The following is a 25,251-nucleotide window of genomic DNA, read 5'->3' as shown; positions in this document are numbered from 1 at the left end:
GAGGCACAGCATTACTCAGACCCTTGTTTGGGGGGGCGAGAGGATGAAAGGAAAGAACTTGTGTTACCACTAACATGTCCTCCTCCTTATAATGTTGCGAACATATTCCTCATTTGATTTATCCTCAAGAGATAACTACGCTGGCCCATATACTTCACTGTGCATGTTTGTGGTTGCTACTACTCCGTGATTGAACAGGTGCTCATTTTCTTAAAGGATTCACCATTTGTTTGAGATATAAATCTTCTCAAAATATGCAGATAATTACTTGGTACTAGTTGCTACTTCGTAAGATTGTATTCCATGTTTGGCACAGGAATTGGCCCTCACAATTTGGAATTGGCACTCTCTGCATTTTAGCGGTCATAAAAGCTTTTCCTTCAATTTCAAATGTGGCTCAATTTTGACACTCCAACTACTAGTTTGTTTACTAATTTGCTGCCCTTAGTTTGAATGATGCTATCAGTTTTGCTGTTCAAATCTCTTCATTTATTTCCCAATATAAACTGGTGCTAGAGCCAAACTCTCGCATTTCCCATCTCAAAAGACATGCTGCTGGCATCTGGTATCAATGTACACCAATGTTTTTGGGCACAAAGGTTGGTGCACCAAATGTTATAATCACAAATTGGCGCTGAGCTCCCTTGGGCTGATTTGGGCTCTTAGGGTGGGGTTAATCTTATACCTGACCTGTCCGCTATCTTGTATTTGAGATTTCCACTTCTGGCCTTCCCTGAGGCCACCTCCACTGAGCTGAGTATTGTGCTATATTCAAAGTGTCAATTATAGTTTGGAAATCCTGTGGGTAAGCTTTCTAAATTCCACAACATGTCCATGAAGCACTGTCCCATTCGCGGAAACGTCATCATGCCGCGCACACATAGTTACGTGACACTGTCCCGAAAGTTGCAATGACGTTGGAATTTCACAAACTTTGGTGAACACAAAAACAGTGGAAAAAGTTCATAGTAGTGTTAAAATTATGGCTAGGAGGTTGGGAATGACACCATTTTAACTTCAAACTTTCTACATAAGCCGAAAATGCTGCTATATTAGTGGTATGTATAATATTAGGACATTTGTAGCAAAATAGGGTGCCCTGGTAAATACCCATGAAATTCAGTGAAAAAACATTGTTAAATGTACATTAATGTTAAATTGCACTAATAAAAACCTATGAAATTCAATGAAAAACGCTGTTAAAAGGACGTTATGGTTAAATTGCATGACTAAAAACCTATGAAGTTCAAAACTTTGTTAAAGGGATGTTTTGGTGACAAGTAAAACCAAAAACCCCCCAGGTATTCACCAGTTATGGTAAGCTAAGCAACGATAACTTGCGCCACCAGCGTGCACTGCTAACACTTACACCCAGAACATCAAAGAGGACTTCGCAAATGTCATTCATCACATCACGGATGACATCAAATATGTGAGCTGCTTGTTTTTAGCCACTATTCCTTCGAGCCTAATTTGACATTAGTCTTTAGCATAATAATACAAAGAGTAAATAACAGAACCATTCATATCAAAACAATTACATATGTCATCGTCAAATTGCTATAGCTAAAACCTTTAAAATCAATATTAAAATCAAGATAAAATTGATAGGTTACGGACCAACCATGTATGAACTTACTGGTGTAATAAGAAACTTTAAATTAGTTGTCGATCTTTAAAGGGGCATCGCCTCAGCTGTAGAGCAAACTTTAAGAGGCTTCTAGACCGCACACTGGGCAAATAGTCCGATTAGAAGCATACCAACTACCTATGAATTTTTCAACGTTCAGGGTGTTTGTTCTGAACTGAAGAAAAAGAGAATGTGCCAATGGGGGTACAATCATATCAAGACACAGATTTGTTCACTTGACAGATAAATGGGACCTGTTTTCAATCTTGTGCAACCATCCTCCAACCCTCTACATGAGAGCTATTTCACAGCTTTACGAACAAGAGATATAGTTCCCATATTAATAGCTGTTGGATTTTTCCACCAATCCTCCAGATCAAGGGCCAACAGGCACTTCTTAACATGTGTTACCCACTGGAGAGAATGTCCCCCCTCAGTGGCCAAAATATGGAAGAGCACCTCCTTATACTTGGGACAATTAATGAGTTGCCCAGGTCCTTACCCAAAGCATCATTGGCCTGAGCGAAACAAGATCTAATATTGGGTGGGTTTCCACATCTCCAGGCGAAGAGGGGAATTTGAGAAGCTATTTGGTAATTTCAGCAGACTTTTCAAGAATGGATTCTCAATTACTGAAAAATTTCATTTCTGAAGCTAGCAGATGGGATATATCCTACAATGAATTATATTGTCTTTTCTTTTCTTTACAGACACAGCTTGCAAACTATATACTTCTCACCATATCCAACCAAGTTTCCATAACTAATATGAAGTGTATTGCAATTCAATGTACACTATTCATATTCATTACATAATCACAATGCACATATTACTGTGGCCATTGCCAGTGTTCCGATGATTGGGGGCATAGACACAAGAATGTGGACACTGGCCATAGTCATAACTATTCAGCCAAGCCCGCAAGAATCTACACACTAGCCTTGGTCACAACTATACTCTTCTTCCATGGTATAACCTCGCCATGCCCACAACTCTAAACTTTAGCCATGGTATAACCACGTTATATACTTCAGTAACAACTAACATATGCATTTTTATTCCAAACACATATATATTACTCACACTCACTACTATCATACAATATGTATAAATATACCAACACACAGACCACCTCCCAGTCCGAATAATGTCCACAGACACATGATCATGTCCGCAGTCCATAATACGGTCAGCTCCCTCACAGCCATTTTTCATCCATAAAAACGGCTGCACACTTTCCAGACACAATTCCAACCACAAAATGACCCCAACAGTATTTTCCAGAGTTCTCCACTACTGTGTTGTCCACAGACAAAGCATGTGGTCCTCGGATTCAATATGGGAACCTTTTCAAAAAGTTTGACGCACCTCACGTTTTTTCAATATACAATCAGTGTGCGCATTTGATGTCTGTGAGCACCACACTACTCTGTGATTGGCCAGGAGGCGTCTGCGGTTACCGAATCAGGAAATGAGTGTGGACTGGACACATATATCACAAATTTTGTTCAACCAACCTTTTTCACCATTTAAATAATTTTTTTTTACGGATTTACACCAAATTTGCAAAAGTCCGCTTTTGAGACTTGGCCACTGCTCCACACACAAATGTAGTGCAAATCCATCTAGCAGTTTTGGCTGTAGGTCTGAGCAAAATGTATTTCAAAGTAAGTCTATTGGGATTTCAAAACCTCCCTATAACTTTGCCCCCCAACTTTGCACCCCATTGTCGAAACTGTGCCAAACCTTGCAAAATCATTCATATAATTTTTCTGCAAAGTTTGGGGAGGATTTGTCGATCTGTGCCAAGGTTATAAGCCACCCAAAAACTGCTCTTCCTATGGGTTAAGCAACTTAACCATAACTACAGGGCAGCTACTGCAGGCCCTGTAATAACACAACGTTATTCTAGTTTGCCTTGCACGTGCAAGCTGGATTCGCAATTCTCCATGTATTAGCATCTCCATACCTAGATATAGATGCTCTTTCAATGTGGGCTTCATGGCAGCTTGACCTTTAGAGTGAAATACTTCAAGGTCTGACAGAAGCACATCTAGAAGAAATAATGCAGATGCTGTGTGTTTTCTTAGTGTGTTATGAGATATTTAAATCTAAGAACACACACGGCATCCAGGACTGTGGACTGTTTCCCATCCGTGCAGTAACGGGTACTGACCCTGCCTAGTTTCAAAGCAAGGAAGGGGCCCAACCCGGGGGTTGTCCCTTTCAGGTTATTGCATGGATGGGAGTTCTGGATGCCTATTTTAGTATGGACTACAGATAGCCACGGCTATGTGTAGTTTCATAGCCACGAATATCAGGAAAACGGGCCAAAGAAAAATGCTTTATTGACCCCCAAGGCCCTCACAAGTGCCCCCATATCTATGCCAGTTCATACTGCTCCCCTGATGGCCTCCTTACCTCCCCTGCCCTCTCACATTCCTCCCACAACACTCAGTGTTTTTGTGACACTTTGAGATTTCGGCTATTCACAGGTATACCCCAGGGTATAGCCGAGACTATGGGAAAAATGTTTGAGACTCATGTTGCAAACTTGGTCCCGATCCCTGCGACAACTACCAAAAAAGTCAAAATGTGTTTGTTTGTGAGCTGATTTGTGGTGAAGCGTTGTTCCTTATACAATTCCACACTATTTCACCAATCTGCACCAAATGTTACATAGTTGCCTGTTAGAACCCTACGGACATTACTGGCAACATGACATTTGGACACCCCACCCTTTTCCCCGGATTTCAGCAAAAGTCAAAATGTGTTTGTGGGTTTGTGGCAAAGCATTGCTTCTTATACAATTCCACACGGTTTCACCAATCTGCAGCACATTTTACATAGTTACCTGTTCGGACCCTCGGGACATTACTCTCTACATAGCATTTGGACACCCCATCTCTTTCCCTGGATTTCAGCAAAAGTCAACATTTGTTTGTGGGTTTGTGGCTTGGCGAAGCATTTTTCATTATACAATTCCACACCATTTCACCAATCTGCACTAAATTCTGCAAAGTTACCTGTTAGGATTCTCCGGACATTACTGGCTACATGGCATTTGGACACTAAACCCTGTTCCTGGTTTTCTTTTTTTATTTATTTGTTTTGGCTACACAGTAACCTTTATAAAGATAGAGACCTCAAGTATATTTTCATAAGAAATTTCAGCAGTTAAAACCTAATACACAATAGTCTTAACTAAAACAGAAAAAGTATCATTACACGCTATTTCACAGAATATTTACATGTTAACGTATACATCACATTTCATCGTATGAGGAGTTTCATGTTGCATCACTCAATAAATCTATACAGTTTTTTCATTAAGACATTCCAAGCCTTTGCGATTATTGGCAACATAATACTAAAATCATGTCATATTTCTTTTGCATACTTTTCATTTGCAATTAAAACCACTTCCTGAACCAATTTTTAAGGAAGCAATGTAAAAACACTGAGCATACTACCAATATTCATCCTTACAGTTCACATTTTGTTTTTAGAAAGCATGGAACCGCCAGTTGCAGTTTAACCCTGGAGCCATGTAGCATATCCATCCAAAGTGCTCTAAGGTTGACAGACTCTGGATTAGGCACAAATTTGGAGAAAAATTCAATGCGTGCTTCTTTAAGTCCCACACATAGAGTCAGCAAGTGTTCCAGTGTTACGTCCCTAGCATCTTGATTACAAAATCTGCATTCTGCAGTGGTAGCAAGCGAACATTGCCTTACACTCATAATAAGGCCAGTTACCAGAACATTGAAATGAAATCTCATGAATTCCTGTTTTAGTGCTTTGCTTGGGAATTTTATGAGGTAAGGTTCCGTAATGCCCATTGTTTTGTTATTGGTGACCAGATGGGCATACAGTTTTTTGTTCTGGATTTCACTGACCGTAGAGTTCCAGTCCGCATGCTGCAAGAATCTCTTAACCTTCGTGGGATTCATAATAAGTAATTTTTTTGAGACCCCAACTTCTGCGAGACATTCCTGGGTCTCCCTTTCCAGAACCCACAATATGGAGGACGAGTCCTCTCCGGAGACCAATCGCCGTCCCAGAATTCCATAAAGGTTAGTGTCCTTACCCACAAGCAATTTCCTATATAGCGATACTCTACGCCATACAATAATATTTAATAAAGAAAACAGCCCAAGTTCGTAGTGTATCGCTGCCAGTGGGACTCATTTCAGAAAGGCACCATACCATAGATCTCAGCAGGCGGGCCTCATATTTGGGAAATTCACTTCTAAACCGTGAGGGGGCCAATTCCATCCCATAACAAAACTGAGCGACAGATTTTCTTCAATACAAATTCAAACAAGGTAGCATAGAACATTTTCCATATTTGTTATCAATTTCACGCAGTTGGGAAATCAATGGAGTAATTTTCTTGTCCAAATACATGCATAGATTTATCCTATTTACATACTCAAATATGGGATATCCTAAGTAACGAAAAACATGACATATTGAGAGTTTAACAGGCAAACCTAATAGCACATTTTCTGTAACTTAAGCGCATGATGACAGTTTTTGTCTGATTAAAGACTAGTGAATTTTCCTCAGTATATTTCTCAAATGAGGACAGCACACGTTGCAAACCTATGGGCGTCTGATCACACAGAAGTACATTGTCTGCATAGGCAGTCCAAACAATCTTGGTACCCTCAACATTGGGAGCGGCAAATGATACATCTTCCAGATGCGGGCCTACATCTGATAAGTACAGGTTGAAAATAGTTGGTGCAAATATACATCCCTGTCTGAGACCATTACTCATAATGATTTCCTCCGAGAGAGTTCCATCAGTGCTTAGTCGGACCCTCATTTTAGTTTCAACATGGAGGTGATAGATAATGGTTAACAACTGTGCCGGCATGTCTAGAGCATATAATTTGCTCCACAGCGTGGCTCTATTTACCAAATCAAAAGCAGAGCACAGGTCAATAGATGCCAGGTAAATTGGTTGACTGCCTCTTGATCTAGTCTGATGCTGCATAATAGACAGCAGAAGCCCCCCTGCATTCGTACCCACAGCCTTCCTAAAACCAAATTGCTGGAGTGAGAGTACTCCTTCCGCATCCATCCAAGTATGAATGTGTTCCAAAACTAAGGACGCAAAGATTTTTGAATCGGCATCCATCAGGGTGATAGGTCTATAACTAGACGGCACAGACCTATCGACCTTTTTATAGATGAGAACCACGTACGACACATGCCAGCTTGTTGGAAATACCCTGGATATAGTGATGTCCTTAAACAAAAGAAACAAAATCTTTGCCCACAGAATCGGGTTGCCCTTGAACACCACATTAGCGAGCATATTTGGCCCTGGTGCCCGTGATGACGAGCATCAGGATATAAGTCTTTGAATATCTAGTAATGTAAATGGGATGTTCCATTGACTTGAGAGGATATCTGCCGGCACCAACCAGTTAGTGGTAGGTGGACAATACAGAGAACCAAAATGCCCTTCCCAAACCACAGAGTAAATACATGCTCTTTGTTCTCGAACAAGGGAATCACCTCTCTTGTTGATAAGGGACAAAAAATGTCTTGTATTTGTTTTAGATAGGACCTCTAGTATACTTTCTGCATCCTTCTGGAAGATTTTAGCTTTTAATATGCATGTTTTATTTTTCCATTCATTTTTTGCCTTTTTTTATCGCTTCCCCCAGTTTGGGAGTAAACAGTAGCTTTGTTGAAAGTTACATCTCATGATTCCTCTCTTTTTTGAGCAGGTACATAGAGGGGTTAAAGATATGTGTATGGGAGAGACCTAAGTTCTTGGATCTCCTGATCCCATAGTGACACAGGATAAGACCCTATACATAACAATTAAAGTCTCCATGTGTATAAATTCTGATTTTTTTGTGATAGCCAGTTTTGGCATAGTCCTGGAAAAAGACCTTATTTACTTTCTAGATGTTGTCACAATGTCAGCTAATTCTGTTCCCAGCATTATTAATCTCCATCGTCAATGGGTATAGTTCCTTGGGAACAGCCACAGTATGCGCCTGCAGGGTCAGTTTGAGAACACTGTGGTCGCTAACCCTTATGGGTGATATTGTAAAATCAGATATGATGTTAAGTAGATGCATGTTAACAAAAATGTAATCAATAGTCGAGGACTCTGAACCGTTTGTCCATGTGAAGCAGGTTGCACCCTTGCTCATATATTCATTTACACAGTTTAAGCCCCAACCCGTCAAAAAAAGAATCCACTGTAATCCCTGCACTTGCTTTCTAGAGCAGACATGACTCATGGGGCAAACAGTAGGCTCCTCTAGCACCCCCGTTGTACGCAAAACAGCCTCAGAGTTGAAATCACCCATGACCATGATATTCAGTATTTTGCATAACTTTTGGCATTCCTGAATCATACCATCAATCAGATTAATGAATTCCTTCAGATCCAGCTCAGGACACCAGTATACATTAATTATCAGCAAATGGCCAAGGGGAAAAGGGGAGAGGAAGTGCAATAACATAGCAATGCATCCCTTATGAGGCGAAAAGAGCTTAAGACACTTGAAAGCTAACGAGTTGCTAATTGCAATAAGCATGCCCCCTGATGGTCTTCCTCTTGCTTTTTTTACTGCAGGCACTTGATGTATACAGTAGCCGTCCAGCACCAGGGGAATACGAACCCAGGTCACTTGGAGACACAAGATGCACGCTTCACATAGGAGGCTAATGCTATCAGATGCAAACTTTAGAGCTTTATTTCCCCATGAATTCCAAGATTCAACTGCAAAAGATAGAGAATTCTATAGTTTCCCATTTAAAACTTGAATTTTGGTTAGTGATTCACTCAATGTTTGTGCCAGCCATTTGAGATCTGTTTCTGGAGTTTGTATTTGTGCAGTTGCCCCCTCAAACCTTTTAGAGTACGCATCCGAGGTAGCTTCAGAAAAGCACCTCCCCTCTACCTCCACACCTCGGCTGATAAGTCTATTGTTAAATGGTTCGAGATCAAAGCCGAAGCAACGGAGGGAGTCAATTTCCGAGGCCACAAGTTCCATTATGGCCTGGGAAAAATATACCAGTCTTACATAGTCAAATCTCAGTGGGTGCATGACATCCACCAGCTTGATATCACCAGAGGAGACCATGGTGAGTCTAGGTATCTCACGGAAGAGGGATAAAACTCTTAGGCGATTTAGCGACCCAGGACTAACCTGAGGAAGCATAAAATATAGCATTATACTTGAGTAATCCGTAAAGTGAAGGGCTAACAGTCAATTCTATTATGCGCCTCATTTATTTGGGCCCGTTCATTGGGCGTATAGGGAATGTGATTCCCCCCCCATTGCATAGTCAGGACGTACCTGGTTCTCCCCTTCTTACAGTAAGGTGCTTGGACGTTGAGCCTATGGGACTTACATTTGTCCCCTTCTGAGGAGTATGCATCTCGTGCCAGATTCTCCCATTCTTTCCTTGGATGGGAGTTCATATTTCTTTCAGGAATGTTTCTCATTTCAGACTGCTCAGACGTAAAAGTTTGCAATAATTTGGAAGGGTCTAGGCAGGATTGGTTAAACAGTGCTACCGGTCCCTCATTGGAACGTGCTGCATAATTATGCATAGCAGACTGAGCATCACTGAGGCCCCATGCATCAGTGGAATACAGGAGCTGTGAGCCAAATTGTTTTGTTCACGACCAAGCCCAATCGAGTTAAGGGGATCGGTTTGCTATTTTCCTATCCCAACATGATTTTTTAGAGGTCTAGATACTGTAGTGTCATTGGACGAACATTCTATTTTGGCATTGTTCACAGGTAATTGCTGCTTTGTTTCAATCCAATTGGAGATGGCCGGGAATCTTACTTCCTTCCTGCTCGAATCTTCCAACAGATTCTTAAGAGCTTGTTTTACCAGAATTTTAATGTCCTCACTAGGAACCAGGGTGGCTGCCAACTGGGGCGAAGGATCCCCCCCACCTCTGTCCCACTTGTGAGTGCACCTAGTGCAACGGATTCCCCTACATTTATTACCTCCCCTGAATTTGGAATATGATCCACTGCCCTTAACCCTCAGAAGAGTGAATCCCCAACCTGGGGATTCTCTTGGGGTACAGTGGTGGCTCATATAGGGGGGCGAATGAGGGATACAAGAGATGCCCTCATTTTCCTCACCACTGCAGTGACTAATTTTAGTTTTTGGTGTAAAGTAAAGCTTAATGTCCGTATTATCAGTAGGACACATTATTTTTTTTATTATTTTTGATTTTATTTGTAGTATTTTTTAGAGATGACTGAACGTCACCAGAGTATTTAAGACCCTGAGGTTTCCCCCCATTTGCCCTTTTTCCATTATTTGCTCATTTTCTTGGGGGGCGTTCTTTTTTTCTTGTTTACATGTCTGATTGAGTCATTTTATGGGTCATAGCCTCAATCAGGGTGTCAGAGGCATCCCCATAATCACCGTCCTCTGTGACCAAGGGCTCCAATGGGCACTGGGCACCATTGGAATCATCTGATACAGCCTGGTTGATTTTTTTTTAAGCTCCTCGTTCTTTCTGCTCTAACGCTTTTTTGCTTTCCTCATCAAGTTGTGAAAGGTCAATGGCACCCTCCACAGATAATCCACATATGTCTTTTAAATTGGAGCTGGTGTTGGCAATTTTTAAGGCAGGTAGGTTCTTACTTTTTTTTTCTTGGTTTTTGATAGGAATGTGAGCCCTGGCCGCCGTGCGCTTGAGGGCCCTAGCCCTCATTTTCTTCTCTCTAAATGATGTGTGCTGGTTAAAGATGGTTGTACATTCTGTGGAGGTGTCCCTGTCCCTGTGTCCCCCTTCATCACCATCTAGATCATCTCCTTCCTCCAGTGCCCTAAGAAGTGCCGAAGGGCTATCTATATTGGTAGCTGGCAGCAGGGCATCGGAGGATTTTTTGCTAGTTCCCATCTTCTTTTCTAGCCTTTTAAAGTTAATGTTCACTACAGTAATGCTCTCTTCCAGATTTTTAATCTGGCTACCATTTGTGGTCAAAAGTGCTTTAAGCTCCGCCATACTACTCAGTAGAGCGGAGAATGAGTCATGGTTCCCTTTTGTCAGAACTTCTACGTAAGATTTTGGACATGCCACAGTCTCCGATTCCATTTGCGAGATCTGATCATGGCAATAAATTCGATTTTGGGCTTTGCTGTGCCCCCCGTCAATACAGGTCTCTCCAAAGCCAAAAGATAGCACTCCAATTTACAGGTCTTCTCTGTTCTGCCTAGTATCAATGATCTAAGTTCTTGGATTTCCAAATGGGTCCTCTCATGACCCTTATCAAGAAGATTTAGAATCCTTGTAAGGACAGGGAATGTGGCATATGTTGAGGCCGTATCCTCTGGGTTGATGCCTTCAAAAAGAGATCCTATGAGAGGATCATTTGGTCCAAATGACTAGTATTGTATCGGGATGCAGGACCTGAGAACTTTAAGGGGTTGGCGGTCTGGCTACCCCACCCCTCTCCATCCCTATTATATGGCTATTTTTCCTTAACCCCAAAGTTAGTGCCAAACGATTGCTCAGTAAATGTAATAGTAGGATGGGGGGACAGGGAAACCTCATCAATAGCTTCATGTAGATGCACATTGTCGTAGCCCCCTGCTCTGGCCCTGACAGGCGTAGACGGTCCCTTAAATAAAAAAAAACATTCTATATAATTCTGCCAGTACAACTGGCGCCGGGAGGGAGGTGTCAGCCCCAAATTTCGGTTTGGTATCCTCCTCCATCTTCCCCATTGATTGACTGTCCAGATTTTCCTGTACACTTAATAAGCTTTTCTGAGTTGGGGCCGTGGTTAGGCCTAAGTTTGTGCATCTGTCCTCTGTGCTCTCTTCCACCTGTAAAGAAGAAGCGGCACCTGTAGTGTTCGCCGTGCTATTCCCCAGGAGCTGATGCTCCCTTAAATCGCTACGGCCATTTGGAGCTTCATTTGATAAGCCGTCGGACAACTGACCTCCAGTCAGAAGGTTATCCATATTAAATACAAAAACAGGTGTAGCCAATGAATAGGTCTTTTTTATCGCCTGAATAGGTTGAACAGATTTGCCGTTGTGAAGCGTGCCAACCATGCTCCAGCAACACAATCAGGACAGCCGTTCTTATTTAACCCGGAGCGTGAAAAGCATGATCCACCCAGAGTACAGCATACAAAATCACCAAAGGAAAACCCCTTACAACTTGGTCATTAAAATGTGTTGTAGGCCTTACTATATGCTCAAAATGAATGTAAATATAATGTACTAACCAACATGTTTCACATTATCCCACTAGTACCTCAACGCCCCACAAAACAATAAAACGTTCCCTCCACCACTGAAGTTCACTTCCTAGTGCATAAATATCGGCAGCTCCTTTAAGCATGCAGAAGTGAGTATCCGTTTTATGCACAACCCGTTTTTTCAAAGTCAATGAGCAACACTTAATGCAGAGGCTTGACAAGCACTCAATCTCCCTTTATGCAAAAATGTACGTTTAGTACTCACCCATGAATAAACTTCCATGTGGGTTAACCAGCCTTAGAAGATATAAAGATAGAAGATATAAAGGCTCGGCAAACACAGTCACCCACTAACAGTAGTGAACATCTTTTTTTTTTGCGACCTAGAAACTCACAGAAATGATTATCCAGAGCCCCTGCGCTCCGCACCACACACCATGAACAGTCAACAGTACTTCTTAGTACTTCACGGTGCACGCGCGGGTGCGCTGGGAACACGTTATTTGTGATGTCTCAAAGGGGTGTCACCACACAGGGGGCAGAGCCACCGTTCCGTAGGGACACCTTTGGAATGAAAATAGAAAAAATATTTCAGCACGTAGCTGGGATAATGGACCAAAGCAATGGGGCAAAGTGAACACAACGTGCACACAACGTGCATACACGGTCACCTTCTTTTCCGTTCTGAAGGTCAGGCAAGACTGTGTTACGTGCTAAGACGTCCTCTAGGCAGACGTTCACATGCATGGCACTGAAAATCCTCACACAGCAGTAATGGTGAAGTCCACAGTGTTGAAGAAAGAGCTTCCACAGTCCTCCGCGCCAGTCAACAGTACTTCTTAGTACTTCACGGTTCGTGGTTTTCATCACAAGTCAACATTTGTTTGTGGGTTTGAGGGTTTGTTGGTTTGTGGCTCGTCAAAGCATTGTTCATTATACAATTCCACATCATTTCACTAATCTGCACCAAATTCTGAATAGTTACCTGTTAGGACCCTCGAGACATTACTGGCTACATGACATTTGTACACCCCACCCCATTCCCTGGATTTCAGCACAAGTCAAAATGTGCGGGTTTGTGCCTTGGCGAAGCGTTGTTCCTTATAGAATTCCACACTGTTCCACCAATCTGCACCAAATTGTACATAGTTACCTGTTAGGGCCATCTGGACATTACTAGCTACATGACATTTGTACACCTCACCACTTTCCACCAATTTCAGCACCTTCACACATGAGACGTTTGTCTAAAATGAGCAAAACCTCAATGTGGTCATAGAAGGACCGGTCCTGACACAAGGAACAAAACTCAAGTATCAGGTCCTATAATGCACGTGTTTCAAGATATTTGCACTGCAATGCACCACAATTAGCTGCACCATGCCAGGGTGAGGCGAAAGGTGGGGAGAGAGCACAGAAGGTTCCAGTAGGCAGCAGCACACCAACTCTCGCCTCCCCTGACATCAGCTCTGAGGTATGTCAGCCAGTCACACATGCCCATTCTCAGTGCAGTTTACTTCAGGGTGCAAAGCACATCAAGCGATAAGCGAATCGGAACAGCAACCTACTGAATCAGGGTTATCATGTCTGCCTACAGAATTAGTTTGGAAAACGGGTACTTCTGCTATTATACAAAAACACATAAGGGCAAGAATTGTGGTGCATGCTTGCTTGGAACCTGCCATAAAAGAACCTCAGATTCACTGCATCATTTTAAATCCAAACGTCTTTAATCCAGGATAGCAACAAACGTTTTTTGTACAAAGCATTTTGCATTACTACCTCTAAGCCCATCAGTGCGTCTTTTATTAAATGTTCCTGCAGGGCATCAGTAACAGTTTTTAGTCCATCAATTTCATGTTGTATCCAGACAGAGCTAACATGGTGATCCTGAATGTTGCCCATCTTTTAATATGCAGTGTATACACAGAACGCATTTAAAATAACGTTTGTTCACATCATGTTTTTGCCAAGAAATATTTTGTTCATATTTCATCACATATTTTATGTCTCTTGATTCATTCAAAAGGAAAGAGATACACTGTTGGCATTATCAGTCCAAGATTCATTCAATGAAATAGATTTGAAATGTTTTCATAAAGGTCAACAAAGAGACACAGGTCATGTAATGAGTAACTGCATGGAACTTGAAATGACCTAAAATGCTTAAAGAGATGTACTCCCATGATGAATAGCAAGTGATTCCGACAATGTGGTCAGTGTGATTGCAGGCTAATGCAGGCTACAATATTAAAAAAAAAACAATTTAAATTACATGTCAGAAAAGTGAACACTGTAGCAAGTTCAACAAAAAGGTCAAGTGCATTTCACGTCAGTAACACATTTTTTTATGCTGAAATGTAAAATATCAACAATTATATCTCAGTATGTTGAACATTTTGTAAATGTACAGGGGACCAGGTCATGACCTTTAAGTGCTTTACATTCAGGTGTTTGGGATGAATACACTGGACGACATTAATCCAGAATGTCTCAAAGATAATGGTGGCTTATTGATTCATTTTTTTGTACATGTGGTCTTCTCATTGTTTACAATAATCATGCTTTTTATTTCCTTCTTACAATATTTTCTGTGTTTATTAATTTTGTGTTACTCTTTCTTTTTAGTTGTAGTATGTTATTAGATTAGCAGACTCATCACCCTATTGCGGACATAGTGGACCTTTTCCTCTGCTGGTCCTTTTTTAATTTGTTTTTTTTTTGTGAATTACAAGGATAGCCCACAACTGTTGGAGGACAGCTGCATGGGATGTAAACAGAAAACACATGTGAGTTGTTTCAAGAAGGTGTTCTCTTACACCTGGATAATGTTATTTACTGTTACATCTGAGCTTTGCCCCAAATGAGAGTTGCAGGTACCAACTTTGTGTGTTACACTTTCAAGTTCTGTGCCCCTGTCTTTCTAAAAACACCTAGTAAAATGAGTTAACCGTTGAGATACCTGTGCATGGTAAGAAGTAATCCAAGAGACTTGATGGTGCACCTTAGTGAGTGAGAAATTGATAAACCGAAATGTTTGAAGCAGGTTTTGTTTGGAATTTGGGAACATTTAACAAAAATATATGTGTGGGGTGGGGTAAGGGTAATTGTTAAGGTGGGGGTGGGAGAGGGGTTTAGGGGGTTTCCCCCTGCATTAAAAAAAAAAACAACAAAAAAACCTAGTAATTTCTCCATTCGGTTTTTTCATGGACAACCGTTGCATGAGTGGGGTGAAAGAGCTGGGGAGATCCCAGTCACTGAAAAACCCTTAAGTGCTGTGAGTGTTAATGTGGCTACCACCCTCTTTCACATGATGTCTCCAGTATCCCTTCTGGTCAGAATGTCCTTCTATCTCTTCCAGGAACACATTTCAAGGGGGCTCCTGGGCAGCTTGGTAGTGGAACTGAGAATGAAAATGGAATGTACTGCGATGTATCCTGCCCTACAGAGGTGAGGCACCCAATACCCGACCTCCCGCTCCCAGATGGGCCCAAAGAGAATGGTGGGGAACCGAAACCCAAACTGACAGGAGCAAGTACTGCAGGTTAGCTGGAGGAACACAGACATTTTCTCCAGAAATCAATGGCAAATGAAATAAGCCACAGGCACAGTAATCAGCTGGAACCCTTGGCTACTACCATGCTAACAGCGACTGAAAACGTGGAAGGGGGTACTGTGGAGACGGAAACAGCAGGGCAAAGTGTACAAGAAAACAGAATGAGAGTCAGAGTGTGGGTTTCAGGAGTGAGGTCAAGAGGTGTGGAAGTGGACTCAGAGATCAGTGCAAGGAGGGACAGAGGAGTGGAGTGTTGAAGAGATTGTGGCAGAGTTGGAGCAGAGTTTAGTTGAGGTATTAATTGTGAAAGAGAGTGGTAACTATAGCATGTAATGTATGAAGAGGGTGTGTGTTAAAGGTGAGCGAGAGAATGAAACAATGATGACAGGAAGGCAGAGAGAAAGTGCCGTTGGAATTACAGAGATTGACAGTGAGAGAGAGCATGTATGGCAGGAGGGTATAGTGCAATGTGGTAGTGGGAGTAGTGCTGATGATAGATTAAAGCAGGATGAGAGTTGAAGGAATTTGTAAGAGATAAACAGAGATAGTGTATTAAGGTTATAGCATAAACAGTGAAGACAGTGCACTGAGTGTAGGCCGGTGGTAAGGAGAGGGGAGTGGAGAGGAGAGGGGTTAGAAGAACGGCACAGAGTGTTGAAAGAGTGGAATGCAGAGAGGGAGAAGAAAGTATAACAAAACAGAGAAGATAGAGAGTCGGGGAATGGGAAAGAGAAAGGAAAGGAGAGGGGTGAGGAAAGGGGCAGAGAGAGAGACGGAACAGAGGTATTAGTACAATCAAGGGAAAGGTGAAAATGGGCAAGGCTGAGGACGACACTGGAACAGGATGCATGATGTTGCCACACATGGTCCATCAGCTCCTATTAAAAACTTGGGGAATCGCCAAGCCAGAGCCAGTCTAGAAAATTACCAGAGGGAACCAGATAGATAGGGCGTTTGCCTTCAGGCCTACCACACAGTAAAAACGAAATACTGGCTGTTACCTTCCTCTAGTTGCAAACCTAGGGCTATTGAAGCCTGGGTTAGCTGGAGTTAGGGTAACCATCTGAACTATTTCGGAAAGGTTTGACATAAACACCCTCAAACATGTTTTCAGTCTCTTGGAGTAAATTAGGTCATCTGTGACCCAAAAGGTAGAACATACGTGCAACCCTTCCTCACTGTGCTTTAGAGAGGCTCAGCTTCACATCACATCACATCAACAAGGGTAAAACATGTGTTTGGGGTTGGCATTCTTGTCTTGTTCAGAGGAGAATTGGCTAGATGTTCAGCTAATGGGGATTTCTCCTATGGGAAGTGTACAGTAAGCTAAAACGTGGTGTAGATCCTCATGCCTGGCATATATCCCATAGTATAGTATAGGTTGTTTGAGCTATGTTGCTCTCAGTAGTGGGGCTTTCACACATTTGTAAATGCTATGTTGTAAGCTGAAATGAAGGCAAAGGGGAATGTAAAGTTGCTTTTGCATGTCTGTTGCCATGGAATATAATAAACTGCCCAACAATCTATTTTAATATTCTATAAGGAAATGATATGCAAAAAGTGATTAAAAATCACATGAGGGGGAGACCACCAGGGGGCGCAGACGTGATGGAAGCATAATCCGACGTCTCCCTCTCCAGGCCTAAACATGCGGGGAGACACTGCAGAAAATTAAGATTTATATCCGTGTGAAATAACGTTCGCACTATGAGCGGCCTGTTCATCTATGGATGAAGTTTTGCCAAGAATCATGAGCAAATTCTGGGAGAAAATACCCGATAAAGCTGAGCGCCTGAGCTCGACGTGTGAAGCCCCAAGATGGCGGACGAAGAAGAAGCTCCCAGCCGGTGAGGAAGCGGCCCGCCCAAGCTTGGAAGAGCTTTGCCAGTGAGAGAGAGCCCTTCGCATTGCAACCCGGAGGAGAACGTTAGCAGCGGGAACCCTTTGGTACACATGGTAAGGAGGTCAGGGGATAGCAGACATAAACGGCATGCCGCCCCTCCCCCTTTCCCTGCTCCTGCGACGCCGGGCCTCTGCTGAAGCTGTGGTGCTCACAGGGCAAGGGCCCCAGTGGGTGAGGGTGGCTGCGTGCCCCCGTTCCAGAAATCACAGGGGGCTGCAGCTTGGTGTTCATGCTCCCCTGAGCGTCGGTGATGTACAGCAGACGCGCGAGCGGGGGTCAGCCGTGGGCAGCCAAAAGATCTAAGAGCTAGTAGTCGCAGGGGCACAACAATGTTTTAGTGCTCGGCACACACCTGACACCGCAGCAAATCATTCGGCAGTGCAAAGGCCCCGGACTCAAGCTGAAATCATTATCAAAAGGACACTCCACTCTGGGACCGGCCTCTGTACCTAGAGTTACTACATTATCTGAACTCCTACACTGATGGGGGATCGCCCAGGCCCAGGGGCTGAGCAACTGTGGAGCGAAATACTCAAGCAGACAGTTAGAATCACATCCTGGGAGTAGCACAGAATCCATTGGGTTGCTTTTGCAATTGCCGGGGTGGGGTCCCTGAGGACCTTTGGCTCCCCATATTTGTGTCGGAGCTTGGTGATCCAATATTAAGAGACTAGACACTTTCCCCCTCTGCAACTTGCAAGTGTCATCTGCTGCCATTTGCTAACTGACCAACATTCCAAGGCAACCTGCTCTATTACTCCCCGGCCCCCCTTAAGGAGTTTGCATAGTAATCCGCAGTTAAGGGGACATAAGCAGGCCAGTCAAATCGACCCCCATAAGATCTCTTCTTTGACTGCCAGGAATGCAAGAGTGATGTTGGAAACCCTGGGGGAACCCAAGCAACAGCTAACATGAGGCATTGCAAGGGAACACACAGACGGCTACTCCCCTGGCATTAACAAGGAGCTACCAGTGCAACCAATTTTCAGAATTCTAGTTAGTGTAATCAACCTGGCCAGAATCACCTTTGGGGAAGTAAAATTGTAGAGTAAGCCACCGAAAACGCTCAGGAGGGGGGTGGCAGCAGCAACACCTGCTGACACTGCCCCGTAAAGCACAAGCAGCACTGATAGACCCGCACACATCCTCTTCCAGAATACAGCTCCCATGGAGGAGGGGGAAACACTCACCTTCCATAAAAGGCACATGTTGCAGCATTCTACAGGGGTAAAATCACCAACGGTAATCACTGTACCTGTTTAGTAGCAGTAAGTCCCCCACCTTGAGGGGAAAACTGGATCTGCGCACCCTCCCAATACTGCAAAGGTTCAGCCGAGCACGCATCACCATGGAACCGGACGAGGTCCAAAGCTCCTTTGAGATTCCTGGTAATGACCTCGATAGCGCCACTAATCAGACAAACGCCTCTTGCACGGCGAGATCAGGCCGATCAAATCTGGCATCAGGGAGACCATTTCCAACCTGCAGACTAAAATGGCAAAGGTTGAAGACCGGCTGGAAGCCATGGAAAGTAACCAGCAGTCGGGGGACATTACCACAATGCAGGACGAGGCACGGCTCCAGGATTTAGAGCAGAAAGAACGAGACATGGAGCTCAAGCTGGATGACCTTGATAATAAAAGAGAGCAAAGATCAAATATCTGCATCCTAGGCCTTGCCGAGGAGCAAGTAGAAACCCCATTGGGCCTGGAAAGCAAGGTCAAAGCCCTACTAATTTCTCTATTCAGTGATATGACCCCCCTTCCAGCTGGAATTCGACAGAGTGCACAGGCTTGGAGGCCCCCAGCGTGGCCCACGGTCAGTTCTTATAAAGTGCCAATACTATGCACAGCAACAGGAAATTCTACAGAAAACAAGGCAAAAGGAACAGATAGAATTCAAAGCCTCCGATGTAAAGCTCTACCAAGACCTCACTGCAGCAATTCTAGCCAAAAGGAGAGGGTGTCGCCCCCTCACTGCCTGGCTCCAGGAACTAGGGGCTCACTACCGTTGGGGCCAACCCGTCTCCTTGTCATTTGAGTTTGGAGGCGAGGACTATAGACTTACCTCAATAGAAGAAGCAGAGAGAGCCTTGCTACAACTCTTAGGTCCGGCTAAGGGCTCAGAAGCCGATGCCCGCAGAAGACCCACAGGTTGCTGCAAGATCCCACGCCTAAGCTCCCAAGAAGGAGTCGTGCGCAAACAAAGTGGAAATATAAATGTCTTAATACCCCATGATATGAAAAATGTCTCTCCTATGTCCTACAATTACTCGGTGCTTTCTATCAGTCACCTACTCAGGTTTTGACATAACATACAAAGCATTGAACACTTAGGCACATAAAGAATGTAGTAGATGTATTTCAGTTGCTGTATGGTGTTCTCGCCGCATTGTTTTCTCACACGTGTTTACAATTTTATTATGTGCCTGCAGAGGGGCCTCACCAGAGTGGCCCTTCTTAGTTTAGGGCGTCTCATCCTTTGGGAAAATGCCACTTTTGGTGCTTCTGGTTGGAGGGAAGGGGTTGGGGGTGGACCACTCATCAGGACATACGGGTGTCTCGAGCCCACAATACCATATTATGCTTATCACCAGTACTCGCAATGCAGGAAGAGCAACTCACCGGACAAAAAACGACTTGTCATCTGCACACAACGCAAGGTGTAAGGGTTTCATGCATGACGTCCATACATTAACATGGCTGGGCATGATAGTATAGTCTTTGGGTCCCTAAATGTGAAGGGTCTCAATTAGTCTAAAAAAAGATCAATGTTAGCCCGGCAACTTAAACTATCTAAATTAGATGTGCTGTTTGTACAAGAGACAAAATACACCCGGGGTGAGGAGCGTAGGATCGTCGGGGAAGTTGGGGAAACAATATGGGCCTCAGGTGCCAGGAAAAGAGAGGGGTTTGGTTTCTTGTGCAGTGCAGGAAATCTTTGGGTCTCCAAATAGAGCAGAAACATAGAGATGCCCAAGGTAGATTTGTTGTGCTAAAGGGGAAACTGAGGACTGGCATGATCGCTCTCTGTTCCGCTTATGCCCCCAACCAGAGCCAATCATGCATCTTTGAGCCCTTGTCTGTTTTCTTGGGAGGTAGGAGGGCAGGCACACTCGTCTGTGGGTGAGATTTTAATGTGGTAGCAGAGCAGGAGTGGGATTGGAACTCGGTACGGCAAAATGCCCATCCACCGGGCAGCTTACAAGGAAACAAATTCCTTAGTCAATTAAGAGCACACCACTTAATAGATTCCTGGTGCTTGACCCATCCTGGGGAGAGAGCCTTCACTTTCTAGTCCCCCCCACCAAACATTGTCGAGGATAGACTACCTCTTGCTGGGAGCTGAACGAAAAATGCAATCCTGGGAGCTTACATAGAAGTCATTGCCTGGTATGATCACAAGCTATGTAGACTTGATTTGGATTTAGGCCCCTCCCACATGTTAGAGAGAAGATGGATCTGCAATGATTTTCTTTGTAGGGACCCCGTGTTCAGGGAGACTCTCTCCGACTCCATAACAGATTATTTTGAGACAAACAATGTAGATGGAATGTCTCTGAACACGGTTTGGGAAGCTGGAAAGGCCACGATAAGGGGCATCCTGATAGCCGAGGGGGCTTCTAAAAAGAGACTCAGGCTGCTAAGGGAGGAGGAGCTTAGGTCTGACATTATCCACTAAGAACGGGACCTTTGCAGATGCCCAGCCCAGATCAAATCAAGGGGCTCAGAGAGAAATTAAGGTACATATGGAATGGCAAAGCTCTCACACAACTTAAATATCTTAAACACATTTCTTTGGAAAAAGGTGACAAGGCCCTTATAATGCATGCTAACCATCTGCGTAAACAAAGAGCGGACAGAGCAATATACAAAGTTAAAGACGAGCACAGTGTGGCACTCACAAACCCCAAGATATTTCTAACGCTTTTCGAGATTCTACACCATGTTATATACGGCAGAGGGAGACAACGTGCCCTCTGCAATGGAAGAGTACCTATCAACTCTCCCGCACCCTCCTATAATGCAAGAACACCTTGACATGTCAAAATGCTCCGATCACCACCATAGAGGTTCAAGGAGCCATTTGCAACCTGAAAGCGGGCTCAGCACCAGGGCAGGATTGTTATACGCCAGCTTTTTACAAATTAAATAGTAACACCATCTCCCCTTTCCTTACCAAGCTCTTTAATTCGATCTTGACATCAGGACAGGCCCCCAAATTGTTCACTGAATTGATAATTATTGTGATTCCTAAAGGGGGTAAATATCCTTTAGAATGTTCATCATACCACCCAAAATCCCTCATTAATGTTGATGCAAAAATCTTTTCCAGCTTCCTGGCCGCCTGCCTGGCCCACGTTCTTCCCCAGAAGGTCCACACTGACTAAGTCGCATATGTTAAAGGGAGACAGGGAGCTGACAGCATGGATGCCGAGAAGGCATTCGACCGCGTCAAATGGCCTTTTTGCAAGCAGTGATGAGGTGGGCTGGTTTGGGAGCAGTATGGACTCAAGGAGCTAAAGTGCTATATCATGCCGTCTACACAAAGGTCTCCATCAATGGCACTACTTCAGCCCCATTTGACCTCAGTCGGGGCACTAGGGGGGGCTGCCCACTCTCCCCCTTGATATATGCCCCAGTTATCAAAACTTTTGCCCAAGCCATTCAATCCAATTCCTTGGTTCACGGAATGACAAGGGGTGGCAAGGAATATTAGTTTACTATGTTTGCCAACATCATCCTGCTATATCTTACCCGACCAGTGGAATCCATCCCTGCCCTCTTTCATGAATTGACTAAATACAGAGCCCTGTAAGGATTCTGGGCAAACCGGCAAAAAATTATAGCAGTCCCCTTGAGAACGGGCAGTGAGCTCCCCCCTCTATTAGAAGCAAGTTGGGGCTTTCGGGTGCAAACTCAGTCCGTTAGATATTTAGGAGCTGAAATTACTGTCCCCCTCTCAAACCTCTTCGAGGCAAATTATGTCCCCTTATGGAAGACTATCAAAAACAACATTAATAGATGTCCAGGCTGCCTCTGTCTTGGGCTGCATGATTCACCTCGATAAAAATTAACATCCTTCCAAGGATTCTGTTTCTCTTTCAATCTCTCTGGTGGTTATCGCTGATCTTTTCTTCACAGAGGTCAAACAGATGTTATTGGCATACCTCTGGGCCCACAAAAAGCCTAGAGTACCGTACTCAACACTCATCTTGCCAAAATAATTAGGGAGCATGGGATATCCGGATCTACAGGAATATAATAGAGCCTCCCAACTTCAGGTCCATTCTGATCACTTGTGGGAAAACCCTGAGAAACAATGGGTGGCTATTGAGAATGTTTCCTTTGCACCTGTCACGCTGGGGGAATGGTTGTGGGTACCCCTGTCTGCCATGCCTCAGAGAATTTGGGATCATCCAGTTTTATCATTGTTATGGTTAATGAGGCGCCCCTCCCGCGCCATGGAGGGAGTCATGACTTGGCCCTCCCCACTCAGCTGCATCTGGTCCCCTCCCATTCGCGACCTGTTGAACGAGGTCAACCGCTTCCAGCCCTGATATGAGACTGGACTGGTGAGGGCAGGACAGTTGTGGAAAAAGGATCCTACATTTCCAGAGATGATTTAGAGAAGGCTTTGTAGGGTGTCAGAGTCTCCCCCCTGCCCTACCTCCAGCTGCGTAGAGCCCTCAGAGACCCTGCTTGGCCACTCCCTCCAGCGTCCTCTCACACCATTTGAACAGATCCTTAGTGTCCCCCAAACCACAAAGGGCCTAATAGCCCGCTTGTACAGAGCACTGATCACCAGAGGCCACCTGGCGCACCATACGTCTGAATCTAAATGGGAGGCAGAACTGGGACTAGAAGACAAACCAGAAGTGTGGAAATCCATACATAGGGCCGTATGGAAATCATCAATTTCCATGCAATATAAAATGTTCAACGCACGCTTGCTGGTGAGGTGGCACTATACTCTCTTAAGACTATCCAAAATGTTCCCAAGTTCCTCCCCCTACTGTTGGAGAGGCTAAGGGGAAATGTGTGACTGTTGGCACCAATGGTGGGAATGCAGTAAGGTGAAGGCATGCTGGAAGGAAGTTCTAGGGTGGATCCAGGCCATAGACAGGATAACGAGAGTACTCACACCGGTGCTAGTCCTGTTTGGGGTGGAGTCGGATGAAGAGGACTCTAATGCACACTCTCACAAATGCCGCATAACTTGCTGCAAGCTTGTGCTTAACAACTACATCGAAGTTTCCAGCGCTCCCATGAAAAGAAAATGGCTGACCAAAACACATTCTATTTATAAAATGGAGAGCCTAACGGCAGCATTTTTCGAATCTCGCACAAGTAATCGGGCTGCTCCTTAAGGACTTTTACACAGCATACTTAAGACCAAATGACTAATTCGACTATCTGCAACTCAATGTCCAGCTAATTGTGAAGCCCAACGTTCTTGCCTGCAATCATTTTGGGTTATGAGCAATGCAAGATGAGTAATGTTCTGCAATATGTGCTTACTGATATTCCTGATGCCTTTTTTGTTGAGTGGGGGGGAAGGGAGGGGTGGGAAGGGATGCATAAAACAAGTTTAGGTCTTCTCTTATTAGAACTTTCTTATATGTTTTCACCAGTGTCCTCTACTGTGATGTCAACATGTATTATGTCACACTTTTTATAAAACCAATAAATTATTTAAGAAAATGTAAAAAATCACATGAGAGGTCTTTACATTTATAGAGTGACCATGTGCTGTCAAATTGTCATATTGAGTAAACAAAATATAAATATGACGGTTTTCTTTTTTTTAAATGAGACTATATACATCTCCTGTAGCTTTAATAGACCATGATTGCCAATTGTGAACTATGGTGCACCTAAAGTGTGCATTTCTTTGAGTGTTAGCTCTTTTGTGAACCAGGAACGCACATATCCATCACCCATCATTCTGATCTGATGTAAAGGTCACATCTGTGTTTCCAAGGACAAATGCCTGTGTCCAATGTGTGAAACAAAAATCGAAATCAATTTTAAAATGAATATTTTCATGGTCTTATTTTTGTAAGCATATCCAAAAACCGACACTGCTAGGAGAATTATGATTTCATTGTATGTGTAACTTCAATAAGCGGATGTCTACAAAAGTCCCTAACCTCTGACCCGGCAGATCAGTAAGTCCTTATGAAAAATAATTTGGTTTCATTAAAGCAGCCTATTCAAAGTGTCTTTTGTTTTTAAAGACAGCAGATTATTCTGTTATTTTAAAATGTATGACACCACTATATCAATGATTGATGATTTACACGCATGCTATAGCCACATTTCTTTTGTGCTATACGGAGACCTCAATATTCATCTGTTCGATAAAATAGGAGTCCGAATGATACACCAAAGACTACCCAAAAAAGCCAAGGTGTGGGCAAAAGAGCTGCAACTTCGATCTATCTTCATATTAAATGGACAGCTCCCTGTGGATAACCCCCCGATGCCCACATCACAGATGGGAAAAACCCTATCATATCTGGATTATATCTTTGCTTCACTAGAGTTGATCCCGGACTTTAAGGCCCTGAAGATAGTAAACACCTTAAGAAGCAATCATTACCTACTTGCCCTAAAATGGAATTGGAAATTAACACCACCAGCCGCAAAATTCCCAGCAAAACTAGACCTGAAAACCGGGAAAAACAGACTGTGAATTGGCACTGCTGATGTCTCAAAATTAACAACTAACTACCTAAACTGCAAGCAAACTGATCTAAAAGGGATTGACTATGAATGGGCACTAACCCCATATAAAACCAAAGAAGTGACCAAAGTACCAAAAATAAAGACTACAAGACATTCAAACAATGCAGCGATGGTGGAACAGAGAAAGAAATATTGAAGATCCATCAAACTAATATGTCAATTAAATATGAATGTTCATACCAGTCAAA

Source organism: Ambystoma mexicanum, chromosome 6q, assembly GCF_040938575.1.
Source record: "Ambystoma mexicanum isolate Mex_15411 chromosome 6q, UKY_AmexF1_1, whole genome shotgun sequence".
NCBI lineage: Eukaryota > Metazoa > Chordata > Amphibia > Caudata > Ambystomatidae > Ambystoma > Ambystoma mexicanum.
This window is presented reverse-complemented; position numbering follows the sequence as displayed.